Source organism: Phacochoerus africanus, chromosome 5 (assembly GCF_016906955.1).
Source record: "Phacochoerus africanus isolate WHEZ1 chromosome 5, ROS_Pafr_v1, whole genome shotgun sequence".
Classification (NCBI taxonomy): Eukaryota; Metazoa; Chordata; class Mammalia; order Artiodactyla; family Suidae; genus Phacochoerus; species Phacochoerus africanus.
Genome location: NC_062548.1, coordinates 63,815,533 through 63,821,680, shown reverse-complemented (window position 1 = coordinate 63,821,680; position 6,148 = coordinate 63,815,533).

Below are 6,148 nucleotides of genomic sequence, written 5' to 3'. Positions count from 1 at the left end.
AATGGAAACTGGGATTAAAAAAACTTCCAACAAACAAAAGTCCAGGACCAGATGGCTTCACAGGCGAATTCTATCAAACATTTAGAGAAGAGCTGACACCTCTCCTTCTGAAACTATTTCAAAAAATTGCAGAGGAAGGGATACTCCCAAACTCATTCTATGAGGCCACCGTCACCCTGGTACCAAAACCAGACAAAGACTCCACAAAAAAAAGAAAACTACAGGCCGATATCACTGATGAACATCGATGCAAAAATCCTCAACAAAATACTAGCAAACCGCATCCAACAATACATTACAAGGATTGTACATCATGATCAAGTGGGATTTATCCCAGGGATGCAAGTGTTCTTCAACATCCGCAAATCCATCAGTGTGATACACCACATTAACAAACTGAAGAATAAAAACCATATGATCCTCTCCATAGACGTGGAAAAAGCCTTTGACAAAATCCAACACCCATTTCTGATAAAAACCCTTCAGAAAGTGGGCATAACGGGAACCTACCTCAACATGATAAAGGCCATATACGACAAACCCACAGTGAACATCATACTCAATGGTGAAAAGCTGAAAGAATTCCCGCTGAGATCAGGAACAAGACAACGATGTCTGCTCTCACCACTACTCTTCAATATAGTTCTGGAAGTCCTAGCCATAGCAATCAGAGAAGTAAAAAAAATAAAAGGAATCCAAATTGGAAAGGAAGAAGTAAAACTATCGCTATTTGCAGATGACATGATACTATACCTAGAGAATCCTAAAGACTCTACCAGAAAACTGTTAGATCTCATCCACAAATTTGGCAAAGTTGCAGGATACAAAATAAATACACAGAAATCAATAGCGTTTCTATATACTAACAATGAAAAAGCAGAAAAGGAAATTAGGGAAGCAATCCCGTTTATCATCGCATCCAAAAGAATAAAATACCTAGGAGTAAACCTACCTAAAGAGACAAAAGACCTGTACTCTGAAAACCATAAGCCACTGATGAAAGAAATCAAAGATGACACAAATAGATGGAAAGACATACCATGCTCGTGGATTGGAAGAGTTAATATTATCAAAATGACTATACTACCTTAGGCAATCTACAGATTCAGCACAGTCCCTATCAAATTACCAAGGACATTTTTCACAGAACTTGAACAAAATATTTTAAAGTTTGTTTGGAAGTACAAAAGACCCAGAATAGCCAAAGACATCCTGAAAAAGAAAAATGGAGTTGGAGGAATCAGCCTCCCGGACTTCAGACTATACTACAAAGCAACAGTCATCAAAACTGCATGGTACTGGCACAAAGACAGACATATAGATCAGTGGAACAGGATAGAAAGCCCAGAATTAAACCCATGCACCTACAGCCAACTCATCTATGACAAAGGAGGCAAGAATATACAATGGAGAAAAGACAGCCTGTTCAATAAGTGGTACTGGGAAAACTGGACAGCCACATGGAAAAGAATGAAATTAGAACACTCCCTAACACCATACACAAAAATAAACTCCAAATGGATTCAAGACCTAGATATAAGACCAGACACTATAAAACTCTTAGAGGAAACCACAGGCCAAACACTCTCTGACATAAACTACAGCAACATCTTCTCAGATCCACCTCTTAGAGTACTGACAATAAAAAGAAAAATAAACAAATGGGACCTAATCAAACTTCAAAGTTTCTGCACAGCAAAGGAAACCTTAAACAACACAAAAAGACAACCCACAGAATGGGAGAAAATCTTTGCTAGTGAATCGACTGACAGGGGATTAATCTCCAAAATTTATAAGCACTTTCTGCAACTCCATACCAAAAAAACAAACAACCCCATCAAAAAATGGGCAGAAGATATAAACAGACAGTTCTCCAAAGAAGGCATACAGATGGCCGATAAACACATGAAAAGATGTTCAGTGTCACTCATTCTTAGAGAAATGCAAATCAAAACCACGATGAGGTACCACCTTACACCAGCCAGAATGGCCATCATCCAAAAGTCTACAAACAATAAATGCTGGAGAGGGTGTGGAGAAAAAGGAACCCTAGTACACTGTTGGTGGGATTGTAAATTGGTGCAACCACTGTGGAAAGCAGTATGGAGATGCCTCAGAAAACTAAACATAGAACTACCATTTGATCCAATCATCCCAGAGAAAACCAAGACTCGCAAAGACACATGTACTCCAATGTTCACTGCAGCACTATTTACAATAGCCAAGACATGAAAACAACCTAAATGTCCATTGGCAGAGGAGTGGATCCAGAAGATGTGGTACATATAGACAATGGAATATTATTCAGCCATTAAAAAGAATGAAATACTGGCATTCTTAGCAACATGGATGGACCTAGAACCTATCATGCTAAGTGAAGTCAGCCATACAATGAGACACCAACATCAAATATTTTCACTGACATGTGGAATCTGAAAAAAAGACAGACGGAACTTCTTTGCAGAATAGATGCTGACTCACAGACATTGAAAAACTTATGGTCTCTGGAGGAGACAGTTTGGGGGGTGGGGGGATGTGCTTGGGCTGTGGGATGGAAATCCTGTGAAATCAGATTGTTATGATCATTATACAACTACAGATGTGATAAATTCATTTGAGTAATAAAAAAAAATTAAAAAATCAATTGACCCTAAATGTATAGGTTTATTTCCAGACTCTCAAGTCTATTCCTTTCATCTATATGTCTTTATACTTGTACCACATTGTCCTAATTACTGTAATTATGTAGTGAGTTTTAAAATTGAGAAATGAGAATCCTCTAATTTTGCTCTTTTATAAATCTGTTTGAGCTATTCTGGGTGTCCTGCATTTTCATATTAATTTTAGGATCAGCTTGTCAATTTCCGCAAAGAAGACTTCTGAGATTTTAATAGGGGTTGTGTTGGTCGATCAATTTGGGGTACACAGCCATTCTAACAATTATGTCTTCCAATCCATAAATGTCTTTCCATTTATTTAGAGCTTCTTTAGTTTCTTTTAATAATATTTTACAGTTTTCAGAGTATAAGTTTTGCATTTCCTTTGTTAAATTTATTTCTAAGGATTTTATTCTTTTTTTTTTTTTTTTTTTGTCTTTTAGGGCTGCCCCTCTATTATATGGAAGCTCCCAGGCTACGGGTCGAACTGGAGCTGCATAGCCACAGCAACATGGGATCCAAGCCACATGTGTAACATACACCACAGCTCACGGCAACGCCAGATCCTTAACCCAGTGAGCGAGGCCAGGGATGGAACCTGCATCCTCATGGATACTAGTTGGGTTCGTGACCCGCTGAGCCACAATGGGAAATCCCTTGGCTGCCTCTTTTGTCTCCTCAGGTGGACAGTGTGCCTCTAAAGGGTTTTTTAATAACAAAACATTTGTTATAGAAAACTATACCTATACCATGAATCTTTAAAATTCTTCAGAATTTCAAATGACTAGAAGTGCATGCCATGTGACCCAAATATTGTACTCAGATACCACCTGGCAGCTATAGTCCTTTTTGGTGGGATTACAGTTTTTTATTTTTTATTTATTTATTTTTTGTTTTTTTTAGGGCTGCACCCACAGCATATGGAGCAAGGCCAGGGATCCAACCCACATCCTCATGGATACTAGTCGGGTTGTCTACTGTTGAGCCACAACGGGAACTCCAGGGTTACATTTCAACCTGAGTTAACTAGCATATGTTCTGATGTGCTTTTCTGTCCAATAGCTATTTACATTCTGGACAACTCCTAGATCACTTACTCCTTCATCTGGCTCTGCTTCAGCCTAATCCACAGTCATTCTTTTTTTTTGGCCACACCAAAACCTTATGGAAATTTCCTGACTAGGGATTGAATCTGAACTGCAGCTGTGACCTACACTGCAGCTGTGGCAACCCCAGATCCTTTAACCCACTGCATTGAGCTGGGGATCAAACCCTCACCTCAGCAGCGGCCCAAGTGATCTCTATTGGATTCTTAACCCACTGTGCCCTGGCAGAAACTCCACACCACCATTCTCTTTGCTCTGTTTTCTGACACTCCTGTCCTCATCTTTATTCTTACACAAAACATCAAGTTCCCACATGCCCCCAGGCCTTTGCACACCCTGTACACTCAGCCCTGAAATCTCACCTTCCTCTTCCCTTCAACCTGGGGACTGCCTACACCCTTTGTCTTCAGTTCAAAGTGCCATTCTCAACAGAGCTCATAATTTCTGTACTTTTCTTTCTTTTCTTTTCTTTCTTGGTATTTCTTTCTTTCTTCTTTTTTTTTAACAGAGGAGCTTAGAATATATCTTTCTCTATTTATTTTTTTGTCTTTTGTCTTTTTAGGGCTGCACCTGCAGCATATGGAGATTCCCAGGCTAGAGGTCTAATCAGAGCTGTTGCTGCTGGCCTACGCCGCAGTCACGGATCCGAGCCACATCTGCAACCTATGCCACAGCTCATAGCAATGCCGGATCCCTAACCCACTGAGCAAGGCCAGGGATCGAACCCCGCAACCTCATGGTTCCTATTCGGATTCATTTCTGCTATGCCACGACGGGAACTCCTCTTTCTTGGCATTTCTTGGGAAGGGCATGTGCACACGTGCACACACGCACATACATGTGTGTAAATATTTAATGTTTGTGTGCCATACTAGATCATATGCTTCATTAAGTTAGAGCCTACCATTTCAAAAACCACGGTCCACAAATTACCTACCTTGGCCAATGTTCATAAAATGATATCGAGCAATAATTAATGTATAATTGTAAAAGTAATTTTAAACCATGGATACAAAACTATTTACCCAATGATTCCAATTACAGAGAAAATGATTATGCATAGAGAATCCTATGAAAATACACTAATTAAGAAGGGGAAGTTCCCACTGTTGCTGAACAGGTTAAGGACCTGACTTGCAGTCTCCATGAGAATGAGCCTTTGATCCCTGACCTCATTCAGTGGGTTAAGGATCTGGCATCTGTAAGCTGTGGCATAGGTCTCAGATCCAGCTCAGACCCAGTGTTGCTGTGGCTATGGTGTGGGCCGGCAGCTGTGGCTCAGATTTGACCCCTAGCTGAGGAACTTATATGTGCCAGAGGTGTGGCCCTCAAATGAAAGAAAGAAAAGAGGAGTTTCCATCATGGCTCAGTGGTAACGAACCCAACTACTAACCATGAGTATGCGGGTTCAATCCCTGGCCTTGCTCAGTGGGTTAAGGATCCGACCTTGCCCTGAGCTGTGATGCAGGTTGCACGTGCAGCTTGCAACCTGCATTGTTGAAACTGTGGCGTAGACCAGCAGCTATAGCTCTGATTTGACCCATAGTCTCAGAACTTCCACAAGCCCTGGGTACAGCCCTAAAGAAAAAGAAATGAGAAGAGAAAGTAAACAAGAAGAGGGAAAATAAGTACATTTGTATTTAAAAAAAAAAAAAGATGGAAACTTGTGGAGAGGTAGGAAGCAAGAATTTCCCATTGTTTACTTTTCCAAAAATCCCGTTTTGATGTTTCAACTAACAGTCTATATTACTTAATCAAAAATATTAAATGTTTGCAAGACAAATACAGTAAAATGAGAGTGCCCCTGTGGTGCAGGGGGTTAAGGATCCAGCGTTGTCACTGAAGCGGCTTGGGTCACTTGCAGTGGCTTGAGTCACTGCAGTGGCAGGTTTGATCACTGGCCTAGGAAGTTTCCACATGCCAGGGGCATGGTCAAAAAATAAATAAATAAATAAAAAGCATACAGTAAAACAGTAGTGATCATGCCAGAAAGGTGGAACAAGGATTTTCTACTTCTACACATTCAGTGAATTTTCTACAATGAACATAATTAAGTTCTTCCATCAGAAAAAGGATGTACTGTTTGTTTGTATGTTTGTTTTGCTTTTTAGGGCCCTCACCCACGGCTTATGGAAGTTCCCAGGCTAGGGGTCAAATTCGAGCTGCAGCTGCAGGTCAACACCACAGCCACAGCAATGCAGGATCTGAGTCTGCGACCTACACCACAGCTCACAGATCTTTAACCCACTGAGCAAGGCTAGGGTGGAACCCGCATCCTCATGGATACTAGTTGGGTTCGTTACCGCTGAGCCACGACTGGAACTCCCAGGATGCACTTTTTAATGAGAGAGCTTTGGCGATCGCGAAAGGCACAGGTTCCATGGA